This window comes from Loxodonta africana, chromosome 18 (assembly GCF_030014295.1).
Source record: "Loxodonta africana isolate mLoxAfr1 chromosome 18, mLoxAfr1.hap2, whole genome shotgun sequence".
Taxonomy (NCBI): domain Eukaryota; kingdom Metazoa; phylum Chordata; class Mammalia; order Proboscidea; family Elephantidae; genus Loxodonta; species Loxodonta africana.
The window spans coordinates 15,249,125-15,269,985 of NC_087359.1; the positions used below are offsets into that span (position 1 = coordinate 15,249,125).

A 20,861-nucleotide genomic window follows, 5' to 3' on the forward strand; every position below is an offset into this window, starting at 1 on the left:
AAAGTATAATCTCCCCTCAAACTGCATGACAGTAGCTTTCCTGAGAATTTCAGCATATGTTAAAACAACACAGAAAACTTTGTTTGTGCCTGTAAAATAGGCTCCATGCTTCCATGAACAAGTTTTTCACCTACATGAACATCAAGGGGGACGCTCAGAGTTATAGGGGATGCATACCAGTCTTCATTGCACAGGACTAGTCCAGGTGCTATACAACATCAGTGATCCCTGGCCCCTACCCACTAAATGCCACTGTGACTGCCCGCAACCATGTGACATCCCTAAACACACCTAAACCCATTGCTATCAAGTGGATTTCAACTCATAGCCACACACCTACACATTTCCAAATGCCCTCCCCAAAGGGTTAGTAACCTCCTCTGTGGAAAACCACTGCTTTAGGGCAACAAAGTATACACTGCTAAATGCCACAAATTCCAGAAGTGGAGCCGCTCTGAGCTCTCCATACTAATTCTAGCTGTAGACACTGTCACTAAGTGGCAATTCGATCTTTCATTCAGCCCATACTGAGAGTGGACCATGTGCTATACTCTCGCCCCTGCCTTCGTGGAGCTTACATTTTAGACAACTACAGGAAAAGTGAAATGAAGACGATAAATGGAATGTGGCTCTGACATTTTAAATCTACAAGCTGTTGCATCTCTCAGGTAAAAGCATCCGAAAAAAGTCATTCTGAAAATGAATATTACTATATTTTCTCCATAAACTGTTGTTCATTTCTAGGCATATGCACCATAAAACAGAATTTAAACATTTAGCACCCAATTAAAGATGTCCAACACCAAAAAAGCAGTTTCAAATTCCACTGAAGAAGTTTTTACAGTCTGGAATATAAACAGTAGCGCCATTTAAAAAAAAAAAAGTTACCATTGAGTCCATTCTGACTCACGGTGACCCCATGCGTTACAGAGTAGAACTGCTTCACAGGGCTTTCTTGGCTGTAATCTTTACCAAAGCACATCAACTGGTCTTTCTTCCACAGTGCTGCTGAGTGGGTTTGAACTGCCAACCTTTACCTTAGCAGTTGAGTGCAAGCTGTGTGCAACATCCAGGGACTAAGCACCTGATGATAAAGAATGTAATTATAACTTAAGTCTCATGGACTCTGAACATCCTCAGACAAAAGAAGAGAACCGTAAATGTGGGAGCACTGAGCTTTTAACCAGGAATCACTGAAGTATAGGCGCTATCTCCCACAACAGCAGACTGACAGGCCAGCTGCAGAGACGACATTCTGATGCTGGGAAGAGGATTCAATGAGAGACGAAACAGGTGATAACTATTCCTAATTAGCACTGCACCGCTGGCACACCGTTGACCACCATCTTAATCCACACTCTCAAGAATGTTTTGTTCAGTTAAGTGAACCTTCTAAACTTAAAAAAAAAAAAAGTTGAAATAATTCTTTATATAAAATTTTCTTTTTTGCCCCCTAAATCAGTTGACTTTTTAGGACACAGAAATTATCCAGGTGGGCCTAATCTAATAACAAGAACCCTTTACAACTGGGTTTAGAGGTCAGAGAGGAAGTCAAAAGTTCAAAGTACAAGGATTCACAAAAACAAGCTTTGCAGATATAATTTTTAGATGACTATATGATATTTTTATTGTGTAGACATACCATAAGGATATTTTTATTGAGTAGACATACCATAAGGAGCCCTGGTGGTGAAACAGTTAAGTGCCAAACATTGGTGGTGTGAACCCACCCAGCAGATCCTTAGGGATAAAGACCTGGCAATCTGCTCCCGTAAAGATTACAGTCTAGAAAACGCTATGGTGCAGGTTCTACTCTGTCACATGAGGTCGCTGTGAGTTGAAAGTCAACTCTATGGCACCTAACAAGAACACGTAAATAATTTGCTTAACAATCTCCCGTTGTTAAACATTATGTAGGTGTTTCCATTTTATACTTTTTGCAGGACTAATCCCCTTAGTATGCAGTTTGTTTTGTATTTGTGATTACTCCATTAAGAGAGGTATCCAGAAGCACACTTACTAAAACAAAAGGAGACTATTAAAACTTTCAATACTTATTACTAAACTGATACCCAAAAGCATTTTAATAACCTGTATTTTTATTAGCTGAGTACAAGAGTGGTTATTCCAAACAAATTTTTCACGTTCGCTAATCTGACCGGCAGAAGAAGTATTTCATTGGCCTTACTTTACAACTATTAATGAACATTTTCCCCAGATTTGTTAGCCTGCATATACTTCTTATCTGGTGAACTGCCTATTTATATCTTCTGTCGAATCCCTTGGAGTCCTAGTTTTTTATTTTTTTTCTTAAATTTATCAATGTATAAGAGTTTATATAAATTAAATGCATTAATCCTTTTAAAAATCACATTGCTGTAAACATTTTCCCAATTTTTAGTTTGCCTTTGAATTATTTTTGACGTACATTAGTTTTAAATTCTCATTAAAAATCCCACAAAAACTTTCATGAGTTCTTCCTATTCTAACAACATACTTTAAATACGTAGTTTATTATATGTCAAAGAAACCTAAATAAAGCTGCTAAAAAATAATAAAATTAAAAAGCCTCACCTGGGGTAATAATGCATTGTCATTTTTACCCCTGAAGGTGTTTGTACCCATCTTCACTGCACCAGCAATGTAAGAGGGGAAGAATTTCTTTTTTCATCTCTCTAAGCACCATATCTAGATTTTGCTAACCAAGTTAAAAAAAAAAAGCAATCAGGGTTTCTTTAACTTGCCTTTCTTTGATTACTGCCAAGATGCATTTTTCAAGTGTTTGCTTACTAATCCGTTTTAAAAATTGTCTTCTTCTTTGCTCATTTATCTATACCAAAAGGCAAAGAACTCTGCGAGATGTGGGTTTGAACCCAGGACTGTCTGATCTTAGGCAAGTCATACCATCTCTCTGAGCCTCAGCTTTGCCCTCTGCAAATCTCAAAGCTGTGAATTTTAAATAGCTTAAATTAGCTAAGACTTATTCTTGGAAACATAGCAGATACCCAGGAAATGATGCTTGTCAATAATAATAATGTTGTTACTAACCCATTATCATCACGACTGCACAAAAAACCAAAAAAACCACGAAACCCATTGCCGTCGAGTCAATTTCGACTCATAGTGACCCTATAGGACAGAGCAGAATTGCCCTATACGGTTTCCAAGGAATGGCTGGTGGACTCCAACAGCCGACCTTTTTGTTAGCATCTGTAGCACTTAGCCACTAAGCCACAAGGGTTTCCCATCTCCTTATAACCACTTTAATGTCTGTAGGATCAGTAGTCATGTCCCCCTTTTTGTACTTGATTTGGTAATTCGTGTCTTCTGTTTTTTTCTTGGTCAGTCTAGCTATGCAAACCAAACCCACTGCTGTCAAGCTGATCCCGAATCATAGTGACCCTACAGGACAGAGTAGAACTGCCTCATGGAGTTTCCAAGGCTGTAATCTTTACGGAAGCAGACTGTCACATCTTTCTCCAGAGGAGCCACTTGTGGGATCAAACGGCCAACCTTCTGGTTAGCAGCCAAGCACTTAACCACTGCACAACCAGGATTCCTAGTCTAGCTATAAACCAAAAAAACCAAACCCACTGCCATCAAGTTGATTCTGACTCACAGCAACCCTATCGGACAGAGCAGAACTGCCTCATTGAGTTTCCAAGGAGCACCTGGTGGATTCAAACTGCCAACCTTTTGGTTAGCAGCCATAGCACTTAACCACTACGCTACCAGGGTTTCCCAGTCTAGCTATAGGTTTCTCAATTTTATTGATCTTTTCAATTAACCAGAATTTTATTTTATTGATCTTCTCTACTGTTTTTCTGTTTCTGTCTCATTGATTTTTACTCTAATCTTTATTTCCTTCTTTTTGCTTGCTATGACTTTAGTTTGTTCTTCACTTTCTAGACTCATAAGGTGGAAGCTTAAATTATTAAGTTTTTTTTCCTAACATAGACATTTAAAGCTATGAATTTCCCTCTTAATACTGTTTTAGCTAGATCATATAAATTTTGATATCATGTTTTCTTTTTTTATTCAGTTCAAAGTATTTTCTAAGTATCCCTTGGATTTCTTCTTTGACCCACGAGTTATTTAGAATTCTACTATTTAAATACTTGTGGACTTCCCCCTTTCCTTCTCTTATTAATTCCTAATTCCACTGTGGTTGAAGAATATATTTTATATGAATTCAATCCTCTAAAATTTCCTGAAACTTATTTTAAGGCCTAGCACATGGTGTAATCTGAAGAATGTTCCCTGTGTGCTTGAAAAGGGTGTACATTCTGTTTTTGTTGAGTGAAACGTTCTATAGATCTTATTTAGGTCAAGTTGGTTGACAGTGGTGTATTTCTCCCTTCAATTCTATTAGTTTTTCTTCATGTATTTTGGGGTTCTGCTGCTAGCCACATAAAAGCGTAAATGTGCACATTATTATATTTTCATGTTTTATTGATCATCTTAATCATTATAAAATGTTTCTGGCAACCTTTTTTGTCTCAATAATCCATTCTAATATTAGTATTGCCACTCCAGTTCTCTATGGTTACTACTTACATGTTTTCATCCTTTCTCTTTTGTGTCTTAGAATTAAAGGGTCTCTTGTAGACTGCATATAGTTGGATCTTGTATTTTCAGTCCAGTCTGACAATCTCTGCCTTTTGATTGGAGTATTTAATCCATTTACATTTAATGTAGTTATTGACCCGGTTGGATTGACATTTGCTATTTTGTTATTTGTTTTATGTCTTATGCCTTTTTTGTTCTTCTGTTTATTAGAGGATTTACAAATCCTTTTTAACTTTTGTGTACCATTTTAATTCCTTTGTTGTTATTTTACGACATATTTTTAGTTATTTTCTTAGTGCTTGCCCTAGAGATTATAATGTGCATCTTAAATTATTATAGAAAGTTAGAATCAACCAAACCAGACTCTTGGTACATAAAATTCCACCTAAAGCATTTTGGCTAAATTAATAAGCCACAAGAAAAACTTTTTCACCACAAAATATTGAGTACCTGCTACATGCTAGGCACTGTCAATACAGAAGTAAACCAAACAGACAAAAAGTCCTGCCCTTCACGGGGTTAGGGAATGAAGCAGATTTTTTTTTTTTTCCCTAAGTACTTATACGTATGTGTATGTGTGTGTACATAAGTACACACATATAGAAGTGACAGGTTCTAGGAGAAAAATGAAGCATACAGAGGGGATATATAATCCAAAAGTACAGATGGGGTGGGAAAATTTTGACCTTTAACACAGGATGATCAGGGTGTTGAGAAGGTGTCATTTGAACCAAAACTTAATATGGTGACAGAGGGGGCTGTGCAGATCATCTGCAGGAAGGGTGTTTCAAGCAAAGGGAAGAGCCAAGGCAAAGGCCCTGAAGTCGGAGTGTGCCTGGCAACGTAGAAGAGCCAAGGCAAGGACCAGTGAGTTGGAGCAGAGTGAGCGAGACTAAGGCCAGCAGGAAGTGAGGATATAGAGGTAAAGGGGCAGGAGAGGTTATAGAACTTTTGCTTTTTCTCTCCATGACACAGGTGCTATTGAAGGGTTTAGCGCAGAGAAGTGACATGATGTGACTTCTGTTTTTAAAACACCCTGGCTGTAATGCAAAAAAAAAAAAAAAGAAAGAAAAAGCTGTAGCGAGGCAAGGATGGATGTAGGGAAGCCGAACAGGAGGCTCCTGTAATAACTCAAACAACAGATGACAGGCTTAGATCAGGGTAGTGCCACAGAGGTGGTAAGGAGAAGACTTTGGTCATATCCTGAAAGTAGCAGTGCCAACAGAATTTCCTGATGGCCTAGACATGGGGTAGGAGAGAAGACAGGAATCAAGGAGGACGCCAATCTTTTTGACCGGAGCAACCAGAAGGATGGACGTGCTCTGGAGAGTAAGGTGGGGAGGAATGCAAGCAGAGCAAGAGCAGGCGTTCGGTTTTGGATTTGTTAAGTGAGAATGTCCACTAAACATCCATGTGGAGAAGGCAATAGGATAAGGAAAGACTGAGTCTGTGGAGCAGTCCAGGCTGGTGATATAGGACTGACAGGAAGTAAGTGGGTTAGACAGAGAAAGACAGTTAACACCTATTTATTCATATGCTGCTCTTATATATCAAAGGCAGCTTACCCCATTAACTAAAGCATTCTAATTTAAAGACTACGCAGATTTTTAAAAAGAAATATCTTCCCACTTTTTAAAATTTGGATCAAAACTCTACCCTTTAAATGGGCTTACATTTTTTGGTAAAGTTAATTTTCAAATTACATTCCAAAAAAAACCTGTGGCAGTGGCAGGGGAAAAAACAAAAAAGAACACATAAGATCCGTATTTCTTTCACAGTACAACTCCTGCATAAGCTGGATTCTGGATTCCAGAGTCAGAAATCATGGGGGAAAAGAAAACCTACCATTGGATTTTTTCAAATGTAAGTTAACATTTCTTGTAAACACATCAAAGTTAGTTTTCTCTTCACATTATTTATAGAGCCCAAAATGATAAAATGATACTATTTGGGACTGTGAACTTCCAGCCCATTAGACACAGGTGATCTATGTAACATTACATAGGTCAGAAGCCACAGATCAGATTTGGAGCCCATAAGATCTCTTAGATTTTAAAAAACAGTGAGAATCATTGAGTCTGAATGAGGGGGCACAACATGGCAGTGCAGAGCCCCGTCACTGGATCAGGTAGACTGGACTCCTCTGAAGCGCCTGCCTTCTCACCTATTGATGAGGATAATGAGATAATGCGGTAAGTGCTCAGATAAGCACTCAATAAACTGTAACTATCATGAAGAAGAAATCTAGAATCCTTTCTCCAGCTGTGAATTTGTATCTTCAGCGATAACAGGCTTAGCAACACACCACCACAGAGAATTAAGGAGAGCAGACTGCCCCCAAGGCATCCAGCCGGCCTTTACTCCCATTTCTGAAGAACAAAGTTTCAGCAAAGCAAATGAGGAAAAAAAAAGGGAGGGGAGAATATAAAAAGGGTAAGTGAAAAAAAGGGGTGAGAAAGATAAAAACGCAAGAAAAGAACTCTCCCGAGTGTCCTCAAGTCTAAATTCTGAAATCAGTGTCCACTAATTTCAGATTTAGCTGGAATGTCACAGGTTAAAGACAAAAACACATTTTGTTAGGCTTTAGGGTCTACTTAATCAAAATGCTGCCATCTAAGATCAAAAAAAAAAAGAGCCCTGGTGGCAAAATAGTTACACACTCGCCTGCCCACTGACAGGTCGGTGGTTTGAACCCACCAGCTGCCCCACAGGAGAAACCGTGGCAGTCTGCTTCCAGAAAGATCGCAGCCTTGGAGACCCATGGGGCAGTTCTCTTCTGTCTTACGGGGTCACTGCCAATGGGAGCTGACTCAATAGCACCGAACAACAACGACAACAAGGTTAAAAGGCAGGTGTGTGAGCTATTTTGGCAATTAATTTTAAAAATATGTATTAAAATCATGTCATATAGTCTTTTCATATAGTAGATGTTAAAAAATTTTACTAAATTTGTTAAATTACTAGTCAAACACAAATTGATTTCAGGAAAACAATGGATAATCTCTTCTGAAATCTCTCATTTTCACAGTCCTCCCTGAAGGAGAACAGAATGAGGTAGGACCCGCTAAGCAGACATTTCGGCTTGGCCAGGACGACGGTCCCATCAGTCAGTCACTGAGTCTGAGGAAGGCAAACCAGGAGTCACTGTGTAATTTATCTACCATATGTGAAATTTAAACAACTTGAAGGAATATCACGGACTATTTCTTCACAGTCTGGTCAGCAGCACTTGCGGGAAGTGACCCGAGGCAGCAGGGAAAGTATACCACTCATTCTATGAGCACCCTTGCAAAACACAGAGGTGTAAAACAGGAAGGCTGTCATGTTGCACCCCTTCTTACTATCCCCTCAAATCTGCAGACACACCCACATGCTGGCTGACTATCTAAAAGCAGGGTCACCTTATCCTAAAGAAAAACAACAACAAGTATTTCCCTTCCTCCTACTACTCCCAACCATGGAAGCAACATCTCTGAATAAGCAGACGACTCAAAACAAAACTGAAAATTTCAATCTCACTATCCATAAAATAAGGAGCCCTGGTGGCCCAGTGGTTAAAAAAGCATTCGGTTGCTAACGGAAACGTTGGGGGTTTGAACTCACCAGGTACTCCTCAGGAGAAAGATGTGGCAGTCTGCTCCCCTAAAGATTTACAGCCTCAGAAACCCTATGAGGAAGGACAATACTCAATATACGGAAGGTCAGCTCAAATGGACTGGACCAAAAGCAAAGAAGTTTCCGGGATAAACTGAATGCTTCAAAGGTCAGCGGAGCAAGGGCGGGGGTTTGGGGACTATGGCTTAAGGGAACTTCTAAGTCAACTGGCAACATAACAGTATGAAAACATTCTGCATCCCCCTTTGAAATGTGGCGTCTGGGGTCTTAAATGCTAACAAGCGGCCATCTAAGATGCATCAATTGGTCTCAACCCACCTGGATCAAAGGAGAATGAAGAACACCAAGGTCACACGACAACTATGAGCCCAAGAGACAGAAAGGGCCACATGAACCAGAGACTTACAACATCCTGAGACCAGAAGAACTAGATGGTGCCCGGCCACAACCGATGACTGGCCTGACAGGGAACGCAACAGAGAACCCCTGAAGGAGCAAGAGAACAGTGGGATGCAGACCCCAAATTCTCATAAAAAGACCAGACTTAATGGTCTTTTTTTTTTTTAATGGTCTGACTGAGACTGGAGGAAACCCGGCGGTCATGGTCCCCAAACCTTCTGTTGGCCCAGGACAGGAACCATTCCCGAAGCCAACTCATCAGACATGGAAGGGACTGGACAATGGATTGGAGAGAGATGGTGATGAAGAGTGAGCTACTTGTATCAGGTAGACACGTGAGAATGTGTTGGCATCTCCTGTCTGGAGGTGAGATAGGAGGGTAGAGAGGGTTAGAAACTGGCAAAATTGTCACAAAAGGAGAGACTGGAAGGGCTGACTCATTAGGGGGAGAGTAAGTGGGAGTATGGAGTAAGGTGTATATAAACTTATATGTGACAGACTGACTTGATCTGTAAACGTTCACTTAAAGCTCAATAAAAATTATATATATATATAAAAAAAAAAACCCTACGGGGCAGTTCTACTCTGTCCTATAGGGTCACTATGAGTCAGAAACAACTCCACAGCAGTGGGTTTCGGTTATCCATAAAATACTGTTGAAATTGCAGGGATTACAAAGATGAACATGTTAGTATCCCTGCTACCAAGTAACTCAAAATCTAATAGAGAAATAATCATACTAATGAATTTTTTTTAAAACATTGATCTACAAGAGACTATGCTGAAGTTTAAAGTCTAAAATGAATAGTAAAGAATCAATAATAATATTGGCCAGTCAATTAAATATAAAACCATAATATATACGAAAGCGCAACATGGCTAAGATCGTGGTAAAATAAGTAATATTCGTGTCTGTGTTAAAATTCCTCTCACCATGCTCCACAGGAGTGAAAGGTCCAGTTTGCAGTTTTATATTTTTCTTTGTTTAAAAATATATATATATCACTTAAATTTAAGGAATCTATTAAATTCATCTAACCTTTAAAACTCATAGCTGAGTCGAAATCGACTCGACGGCACTGGGTTTTTTTTTGGGTTAACCTTTAAAAAGTTCTAGCAAGTCCAAGACAATCACTGTTAATGCTGACATACTATTTATATTATAATCTGATCTTATGCTTCCTTGAAATAGTGAAGATTTGTCTTTATTTTCAGTCAGTATTTCATATTCATAAAGTTTATATCTGGGACTGTTATATGAAGTCTGAGTAAGAATTTTTACTGGGTATGATACTAAAAAATTTGATTTCTTTGAGAGTTTTCACTATAATTAACAGCAGAGCCCTATTACTACATAGCTCACCACATACTCTGATTTACGCTCGGAGTCAAATCTATACCCAAGAACACAGCCTCATACAATAAGCTGCTAAAACTGTTATTTATGTGTCATCTTTCCATGATCAGTGTTTAGAAAGAACTCACTGTATATAGTATTTAACCAAGCATTCTAACACTGGCTTCTTTATCACTCATTCCAGGAAGAGCAGCAAGTACTATTCTGCTTAACCTCTTAGAACTCATTCCTTCCAACAGCCCACACCAATGGCACCACACCAACAATTCTCTATTATTTTGTCCTGCTGAATCTTCCTAACGCCTTTTCAATTCAGCCTATTATACTTGTCCAAGCTTGCATCACCTTTTATAGACAACTTCAGTGGCCATGCTTCTGGACACCCCCCGGCCCAAGCACCAGCAATATCTTGGCTCAAGGGAAGTTTCTAATCTACCACTCGGTTCATGTCACGCTCACCAACAACCATCAATAGTTCCTAATTAGCCAAAGAATAGAGGTTCTGCCCAATATAACCCCTTCTGAACCCTGCTGCCAACATTACACCGCTACTTACATCTAGGTTTCAGTGTTCATTTATTTAATAAATATTTATTGAGTGTCTACGAGCCCCAGTCACCATGTCAGGCACTTTCCAAAATGTTCCTGAAACATGGCTTACTTCTTCTCCTTGTATCTCTAGAGGAGTATTCCTTCCATCCAATCAAATTCTATCAGTCTTCCAGGATCCAAGTCAAGTGACATCTTGCCTGACCACTCCAACCCACAGGCCCCCTCCCTCTTCTGAACGCCTAGTCACTTATTCTGTAAGCATTTCCCAAAGCCCATTCCACTCAGCTGAAGACGGTGTGATTGGGAAAACAATGTTTGGCGGTCACACAAATTTGGCAAGTACCACTGCTAATAAAGCTAAATGTATTTCTTTTGCTGCTGGACTTCTCCAAGTATCCAATACGTTAACATGCATCTTCAAGAGGGGAAACTTGGTATACAGCTATATCCTCATATACTGCCTGAAATTTTTGTTCACTTTTTTATGTATGTATGTGTTTTCCTCTATCGTGGTCTCATTTTCTTTCTTTCTTTTTTTAATAACTAGGTGCCTGTCTCCCTCTCTAGAAGGATATTCTAGGTGAAGTCAATCTCCTTCACTGTGGCACCTGCACAGAGAAGGCAATAAGCTTTTGTGGAGTGAAGGAGGTAGTGACATGACGGGGCCTGCGATTTAAAGGGCAGCGTAGGGGGTGATAAAGAGCCCAGGCTATGGAATCAGAGGACCCAGGCATGTTTCTTAAGGCTCTGACTTTGGGCAAGTTGTTCAACCTTCATCCACCGCAGTTTTCCCATCTATAAAACGAACATAATAACCTACCTTACAGAGTGCTGTTGAGGAACAGATGATGTAGTCTACACAAAGTGCTCAGCACAGTGCAAGGCACACGAAGCATTCATTTCATGTTGGCAGCAACTAGTGCTGCCGCCACCACCACCACCGCCACTACCGTTATTACAGGAGGGGCTGGGGGAACACAGGCCCGAGGAAGAGAGACTAAGAAACTACAAAAGAAGTCCAAGCTATTTACCCTATCCTAGTCGGCTGAGGTGGACTATCTGCATTTAAATTCTGGTTTCACCTCCTAAAAGCTGTAGGATCTTGTAGAAATTACGTATTTCTCTATGCTTCAGTTTCCTCATCTGTAAAGTGGGAATAAGGAAAGCTGCCACTTTACAGGAGAGTTGTGAAAGAAGATGATATTCGTGTACTAGGCTCACTATCACATAGTAAATGCTCAAATATTGGTTATATCTATGTGAAGGTTATTTCTAAAAAGAGATTTGATTACCTGAGAGGATGCTCTCTGACTGCTGCCACCCCCACCGCACAATTGTCAATTGTCCTCAATGATGTTGCATATACTTGCTCCCATACACTATCACATTCTTCCCACACCTTACCTCCCTGTCCAAAAAACCCTTGTTTGAGACATCAGCCCATGGCTCCTAAAGAACAAAGCCTATTAAACTCCCTCCTTACACACGCCTTCCCCATCCCTCTCAGCATTTCAGATTTCACGTGTAGTGTGAGAAAAGAGAATGCAACCTGAGGAGGAGTTCTGTAAACCCCCTTGTTATTTCTGAGCAACCCTGTCGTAGACATCTTTTCACAGCAAGAATGGCTGGAAAGGTGCCTACGCTGCCATTTCCCAATTTCAGATCTTAATGCAATTCCCCGTTTGCTATTTTAACTTAGATTTTCCTTGCTTATTAAAAAGAAATTAGCTTGGGGAACAAAAAATAAACAATACCTTTGCTAGGCTCAAGCCAAGCAATTGATTTTAGCTGTGAGAGATCTAATTCTTAATAAGCTAGACTGCACACATAAAATGAGTCAAGCAAAGCACACTTCCCCAATCGCACCTTAGCACCAACCTGTGAGTGACACCAGTCGGTCACGTCAAAAGACAGTCTAGACGCTAATGAAGGACTCAACTACAGACGGGTTATACAACTACTGAAAATAATTTGAGTTGATATTGTGATACTGTAGGTTTGTAGTTAATGCCTCCAGAGGAAGGTCATTACAAAGATGTAACAGAGTATTAATTCCACACTTTCTAAATAAGGAAAACCGAGAGTGTCTTTCAGGTGTTTGTCTTCTGGAGGATCACAGGGGACCAGGTGATTTTATACAAGCAGTCACTGATCACAGAAGGTGCTGTAACCTATAATGATTGTGGGTTGACATATATATACAGTACACTGCTTCGTTTTCATATTTTTGTGCAAAACAATGTAAAAATGTGTTGTGTCAAAGAAGGTTTATCAGGAAGTAAAGTGGAAACTGAGCCAGGCTGGACGAATCCGTTCCATGGGAATGATATGCACTGTGGCCTGGTGCTCATGTGTCCTCAGGTAGGCCATTCGCCAACAAGAAAGCAACGTCGAGACAAAGGGACAAAAAAGGAGAGGAAGATGGTGGATGGACAACTCACTACTCCTATTCCTAGAGCAAATATTTAAATGCATTGGCTTAGACAAGACCTATAAGCCAAGGAGCTACACTCTTGCCTATCCTTAATCATCACTACACGTTAGATACCAATGCAAGCCCCAGTGCGTAGCTGGAACTCAGAAAGCCAAACAGGCTATTAAGAGTTCCAAACAGCAGTGCACGCAGCTCTCCCCAGGCCATTCCTTCTGCTGTGCTTTGCAGCACGGTAGGCTCAGGAGAGTGCAAACAGCTATCTGCTACAGCAGCGATGCTTTATGGCTGCATGCCCAGATTGTCCAGCTCTGCACACAGCTCTATAGCCTTTTGAGGGCTATGGGGGAAAAATGAATTCTTAACAAACAGCTCTCCATCCTCGCAATAGCATCTTCATTCTCTGAAAGCATCCGTGGCCAAGAAAAGAACTCATTTATAGCAAAACTCCAAAAACGGCACGAGGGGTATGGATTTTAGCCATGTTTTTCATATGCAAAACGTTGTCACATCCCAGTTGGATAATTAAAAAATACTCCTCTTTTCATTTAATAAGTTACAGCTCAAATGCATGATCTGCACGAACAGAAAGCTTACAAGCTTATTTTAATCAAGTTATTCAAACAAGTTCACTGGGCAGGGATGACACATGTCTCAGTGTCAATGTCACACATACTATCTCTACACAAGGTTCTATAGTGATTTCTGACAAGTAACCTTTTGTATGTTTAAGCAATTATATTTCTGAAAAGTTGTGCATAAGCTGACCGTTCATAAGTGTAGCATCTTTATGGCATCAGCATCTACTTAAAGAAAGCTTTTTGTATGTTATTTTGCAGAGGAAAGTATACCCTACCCATGAATGCACCATTTCTTGAAAGCTAATTTGTAAAAATTTAGAGAGCCATAATTAGACTGGCTTAAAGCAAGAAAATCTGTAAAACCTACCTGGGGGAAAAAAAACTGGCCAGTTGTCATTTGGCAGTAGGCTCTCCCTACTTAAGATCTATGGCCTCTTCAAACAAATTTATTAAAATGCTAAGTGCCTTAAGCAAGCAACTAAAATGCAGTCATCTTCACTATGAAGCCAGCTGCCATACAACATAGACTGTATTACCAATACTCTTCCCAAAAGGCTTCCTTGCTGCCAATCAAAAACACTGGCAGACCCTCTGAAATGGAGCTTGGATGAAAGGTAAAAAACAAAACAAAACAAAAAAAAAACATTTGAGTGTCCTGAAATCACCAGAAGCCAAAACAATTTCAATCAAAGAAAACAAAGTTCCAGGTTCTTCCCGCTCACTCAGAGCCTCCATGCACTGCCGCTGAGGACTCCACGGCCCACCCCCCTTGACCTGTCCCTGTCCTGGTTCTGAGCATGTCTATGATTCTGTCCTTGTTTCCTCTCCGCTCCTCATGCTTTTCCCTCGGCTTCAGTGGCCCTGGTTAAGTCACCTGTGCTTGCTCCGTCTCAACCCTTAATCGTCTCATCTGCTACTACAGTAGGTGGAAGGGCCTCAGACTTCACAATCTATTTTCTTTCTCATAAAATCTTCTCAAATGCCACCTTTATACAATAAACCTTGACCGTGTATAAGTAGTCATCTAAAACACAAGTATGCAATCCAACTGATCTCCATCCTACTAGGGAAGGCCAGAAAGACACATACATAGTCTTTAAAACAGCTTGAAACCTTAAAATGTTGTTGGGGAAGTTATGTGATGTCAAAGACATTCTACGTACTCATATCAAATAATGGACAAATAAATCCACTTCTTCTAAAGTTAGCATCACTGAGTTGTGTCCAACCAAAGTAAATTTACATTTAGGACCTTATCCTTCAGCTTGGGGGTGGGGAAGGTAATGTATGTACACTGAATAGAACCCTCCCAGTTTCCAGCCAGTACTGCAGGAATTCCATCTTCCAGTTTCTTTCTAACTGAAAGCCTCTCCTCACTAACGAAAAAGGCTGCCCTACTCCACCCCTGACCTCCTTGTCCAGCTTGGTTTTGGAAGTGAGCCAGATGATAGCATTTGGAAAAGCACAAATTTATCTCAGCAAAGCCAGTAGCTGTTTAACAAAAAGGTGGCGGTGGTGAGGGGGGATGCTATAATCTAAAGTTTCATGTATATTCCCCACATGCCTTATTCTTAATCATGGAGAGTCAAATGAAACAGCTCACCCCCCTTCTCCTCATAAGCAGCACTCTAATGGCAACTATTTATTTCAAAATTCCTGAGCCAACTAAGTACAAAAATCTGTTACACAATACTTTTTGCTGAGGTGTTAAAACATACTCCACTTAAAAAATAATAACAAAAAACACTGCAATGAGGAAAATCTAAAATAAGCATCTACATGTACCCCAGGTTACTACCAGAACATTTAAATGTCAGAATCCAGAGTGAAATCGTCAAGACTAAGCCTTATGACAACCTCAGTGTCAACCTTACTTCATTTCATACCTTAGAAGTAAGCTCAGATACCAGTCGGTAAGGTCTTTGATATATAGATACACACACACACACACCTGAGACCTACACCTACATATCAATTCAGCTGCTTGAGGAAGTACTAGCTTTAAGAAATTATTCTGTAATGTTATAAGCACAATTTAACTTAACCAGTAATTTACTGTTACCACTTTCTGATCTATCAACTTCTCAAGGCCCAATAGGGCAAAGAAAAACAGATTCTTAGAAGCTGTCTTCTTATGAAAATACAAATGTTAAAAACTTTTCCGTAAAAAAAAAACTTGCAGTATAGGTAAACAAAGCAACAACTCTTTGGACCATTATTATGTTTGGCAAATAAGAACAATAAAGTGAATTCAAGTAATACAACTTAAGTCATTTTTGAAACCTTCTTTTGCATCTTTTCCCTAACAAAGCCTCTTAGAGTTGCCACACAGAAAGGTGTTCAAAGGCCATCACCATCTCTGTTGTTCTGGAATAATGTAAATTTCTTCAAGGTGCCCTCTGCCAACCAAGTTCATCTGGCCTGGGGCTAGCTTTTAGCATGCATTCTTTCACTCAGTACAGAAGGAAGTCTGCACCGTATGCGCATAACTGCCAGCAATCCCACACATTTCCAACCGGCCACCACTGTCCTCCAAAATCACTCAAGCCATATTGGCAGTGCCTCGACTCACTCTCATAGTTGTTCAATTCTACATGTAGAAAATAACTTGCATAAAATAAGCCGTCTGCAGAGTCAAATTACACTCAGAGACGTACAAGCCTCTACGTGGAGGTCAACCAGAAACTGACCACCTAAACCGGCCAAAGGGCCCTGGAGTGCACGCCAGATGCTGAAGGAAACCCAAACCTCAGCAACACAATGGATTAAACCAGTCAGAAGCTTCCAACTTGAAACTCCTTAAAGACGCTTAAGGTGGACATCTACAGAGCACCATTTTGAGTTCAGAATCTGCAGTTCGCGCCTAGGAATAAACGAGCAGACCACTCAAATGGGGGTTTAATCTGGCGGGGGCAAAGGTTTGAGACAATTCAACTAATTATGTATAGAATCACGGATACCGTCAAACACCTTAAAACGCAATAGGTGCAATCAATATCCAGCGGCTCCTCCGCCCCCAGCAATCCTTAATCTTTGGTTAAGATCCCTAAAGCCCCGTTTCACAGGCAAGGGAACCGTTTCTTCTCCAGGTCAAGGCGCAGGAAACCCCTATATTCACATATGCACATTTTAATAGCTCCGAATCGATTAATTAAATCTCATCCGCAAGGTAAAGGTGCAAATGAGGCGCTCGGGTTACATTATCTGATAAGAGGGCAGATGTTGTACGGCTCATTTTCCTCGTACGCCTTACTCCGCAGCCCGTTCACCGGTAGACATCCACCTGATTTCAGACCCGCAAGACGCCAAAGAGTCCTTCCATTACCTCCCAAAAAGCACGCCCTAGGCTCCCTCCCCAGGGGAAAACGAGAAAAAAGGCACAGGAGATCCTAAGCCTAAAACACTCTGGATTCGCGCTTGCCATCGAAATGTGACTGTTCGGACAGAAACCAATTTCACCAACTGCACTGGTTTTAAGAAAAGAAAAAGGAACTGATCTCTTTCCGACCCATTGATTCAAATCACGTTTGATTCGAATGTGCATTTAAACCTTTGACAAGTCTCTACCTTTAAAAAAAAAAAAAAAAAAGACACCACCACACCAACAAAAAACTCAAAACACCCCATTTCCTGGGAGCCAAGGAGCGAGGACCATCTCCCGGGGGCCAAGGAGCACCACCTGAGAGCAAGTACCACCTCCCGGGAACTAGGAGGACCTCCCGGGAGCGAGGAACACGGCCCGGAGCGAGAACCACCTCCCGGGAACTAGGAGGACCTCCCGGGAACGAGGAGCACGGCCCAGAGCGAGGACCACCTCCCGGGAACTAGGAGGACCTCCCGGGAGCGAGGAGCACGGCCCAGAGCAAGGACCACCTCCCGGGAACTAGGAGGACCTCCCGGGAGCGAGGAGCACGGTCCGGAGCGAGGAGCACCTTCCGGGAGCGAGGAGCACGGCCCGGAGCGAGGAGCACCTCCCGGGAACTAGGACCACGACCCGGAGCGAGGACCACCTCCCGGGAGCTAGGACCACGGCCCGGAGCGAGGACCACCTCCCGGGAGCTAGGACCACGGCCCGGAGCGAGGACCACCTCCCGGGAACTAGGAGGACCTCCCGGGAGCGAGGAGCACGGCCCAGAGCGAGGACCACCTCCCGGGAACTAGGAGGACCTCCCGGGAGCGAGGAGCACGGTCCGGAGCGAGGAGCACGGCCCAGAGCGAGGACCACCTCCCGGGAACTAGGAGGACCTCCCGGGAACTAGGACCACGACCCGGAGCGAGGACCACCTCCCGGGAGCTAGGACCACGGCCCGGAGCGAGGACCACCTCCCGGGAACTAGGAGGACCTCCCGGGAGCGAGGAGAACGGCCCAGAGCGAGGACCACCTCCCGGGAGCAAGGAGCACGGCCCGGAGCGAGGACCACCTCCCGGGAACCAGGAGCACCTCCCGGGAGCCAGAAGCACGGCCCGCAGCGAGGACCACCTCCCGGGTACGAGGAGCCCGGCCCGGGAGCGAGGACCACCTCCGGGGAGCCAGGAGCACGGCACGGGAGCGAGGAGCACGGCCCGGGAGCGAGGACCACCTCCGGGGAGCCAGGAGCACGGCCCGGGAGCGAGGACCACCTCCGGGGAGCCAGGAGCACGGCCCGGGAGCGAGGAGCACGGCCCGGGAGCGAGGACCACCTCCGGCGAGCCAGGAGCACGGCCCGGGAGCGAGAAGCACGGCCCGGGAGCGAGGACCACCTCCGGCGAGCCAGGAGCACGGCCCGGCCCCGCTCCGAGAAGCGCCCGCACCCCTCTGGGGGGACGCCCGCCCGCGCGGGCCCGTGCTCGGCGGCCGGGGGGATGCGCCGCAGGGGCGCCCAGGCACGGAGGGTCCGGCTCCACGCGCGCTCGGGGCGGGGGCCCACCGCTCGCTCGGCCGAACAAAGGGGAGGGACCTCGGCGGCGCGCTCACCTGGGCTCGGTCCCCGGCGGCTCCGCGGGGCTGCGGCGGCGCGGGCCTGGCGGCGGGCGGCCGGGGGCGGCGGGGGCGCTCGGGCGGCGGGGGCGCGCTCAGCCCGGGCGTCGCGGGCTCTGGGGCCGGCGCGGGCGGGCAGGCGGCGGCGCGACCCGGAGGGTCCAGCTCCGGCCGGCGACGCCGCGGCGCCCTCTCCTCGCGGCCGGCGGGCGGGCGGCGGGTCCCGGGCTGCGGCGGCGGCGGCGTCTGAGCGGCGCGGGGCCGGCTCCGCTCCTCCGCCGGCGGCTCCGGGCCCGCGGTGACGTCTGAAGGAGCGCGGCCGGCGCGGGGACGGCCCTGGCGGCGGCGGCGGGCGGCGGCGCGGCGCTCAGGACTGCGGCGCGGCGGGGCTGGCGGCGGCGGCTGCGGCTCCCAGGGCCGGCGCGCTGAGGTGCGGAGCGGCCACCGCGGCCATTTTGTTGCTCTAACTGACAAGACTCCCCCTCCCCCCGCGCCAGCCAGACGGGGCGCTCGCGCCCGGCCCCGCCCCGCGCGGGCCGCGAACAGGAAGTCGTCCTGGCCCCCGGCACGTGACTCCACCACATCTGCATACCGGAGAGCGAGCCGGCCAATCGGCGCGCCGCACTTGAGCTCCGCCCCCGCGCGCCCCTCGCTGGCCCATTGGCTGCTCCCGGCCAGGCCACGCCTTCTCTTTGCCCCTTAATACCCGCCCGCTCGGCGCTTCCCCAGACCGCGCAGGGAGCGCGCCGGGGGGCGGGTGGGTGCGCGTTCCCGCGGCCCGAGCTCTAAGCCGGGGCTGTGTGGGGACCCGCTCGGTGCTCTTCCCAGCCTTTGGCCTCTGTGGCTCCGCATCGCGGTTGGACGGAGGGCCAGGGCCCCAGGTCTGCACGTCTGCTCTCCTCCAGCGCGCCGGGCCGAGGTCTTCGCGGATCTTCCCCTCGTCGTTGCGGGCCCTCTTCTGCCGCGCACACGCCCGCGCCCTCCCCGCCGTGCGCACACGTACACGCCAACCGATCCCGGGAGCACCCTCCCCGCCGCGCGCGCAGCTGCCGGTCCTGCGCGCAGCCGGTCCCGGGGGACGCCCCGCTGCGAGCCAAACAAGCCTAGCTGCAAAACAGCCCCCCGGGGGAACATCCATTCCCCGGGAAGACATCCATTTCCCCGGGGCGCAAACACCCTTCTCCGCCCCTGTCTCGCCGACAGCCCGGGCTGGCCAACCCCGGCGCTCCGGCGCCTACCCACCCCGCGAGTCCTTTCCGGCACTCGTGACCCGTTGCAGTCCCCCACTCCACAGCCCCTTCGATATACATTATTCATTAGTCACAGGTAAGGTCAGGCGCACTGTTTAATTTGGAAAGTCTCTTTTTAAGTTTCGGTTCAAGCCACGAGGAGACCTGGAAGGCAAGGGTTGTCTCCATTTTCAGCAAGAGTCGAGCAGCAGGCTCGCTTCCCCATCGCGGCGGTGCTACTCGAAAGTTGTTGGTGTTCAAAGAGGCCGTTCCCTGTCTACGTGTCCTCATCTTGAAGAGAAGATAATAACACGCTACTTCTTTCACAGTGCAATTTTGTTACCGCAAGTGTCATGCTTTGAAACGTCTGTGGATGAAAGAGACATAACAAACCCCCTGCTCCCCTTTCCCTTCAGGGTCCCCTGAGCTCGGTACACGCCTTTCTTCTCATCGTCGTATTTAAAACCCTCCTGCAGTCAGAGTCACAACCCACTCTCCAAAGTCATCCTCAGATGCCTGCTTGTGTTAGTGTGTTTCCCCTCCCCTACATCACTTAGGAGGACCAAAACCAGGCACAGCTGCCAGGGGAGGCGTCTGCCGTTTCCACTCAACGTTAATTTAATTCTTCACTGCATCGTTTGTATTTCTAAAAGGTAGAGGTATTATCACATGCTCCAGGAAGGAGCGCAAAATAACATCTTTAGTACGTGCAGCATCCACTAAGCAGATTCTACCACCAATGAGGAGTCAGGGTAGCGGGATGGACCCAGAATTGTAATAACAGAACTTCACTTAAAAAGAAAGAAACTAAATTTAAATTATTTAGTATTTTCCTTTCACATTTGAGTTTATGACCTTAATTTCTCCACTTCTTTCTGCCTGGTTCCCTTTACTATACCTCTCCTTCAGCTTAAGCCAGGCAAAATAACAATCTTAGACTGTAAACACTTGGAGAAAAGGCAGAGTTATATGGACCGTGTTTTCCGAACCAAAAATTAGACTCAAGGTCTGGGATGTAGGCCGGTGGCGGTAGAAAGAATATTTGAAATCAGGGCTGACCCAGATACACGGAGACATGTGGGGAGATTGCAGAACACAGTATCCATTTATTAGTGGCTGTTTGGACTCAAACTACAAGTGAGGACCCCAGGCAAAATTGTAAAATGGGTAA

General features: G+C 45.0%; 1 protein-coding gene across 2 annotated transcripts in view; it reads right to left on the bottom strand.

Moving 5' to 3' along the window:
• Positions 1–18,517, bottom strand: part of TNRC6C (trinucleotide repeat containing adaptor 6C) — a 124,069-nt gene extending 105,552 nt beyond the window's left edge. For both annotated transcript variants that reach the window (XM_064270653.1, XM_064270650.1), the window contains exon 1: positions 18,459–18,517. The gene's annotated coding sequence lies outside the window, so the exon portion shown is untranslated. The remainder of the gene's footprint in view (positions 1–18,458) is intronic.
• Between the last annotated feature and the right edge of the window lie 2,344 nt (positions 18,518–20,861).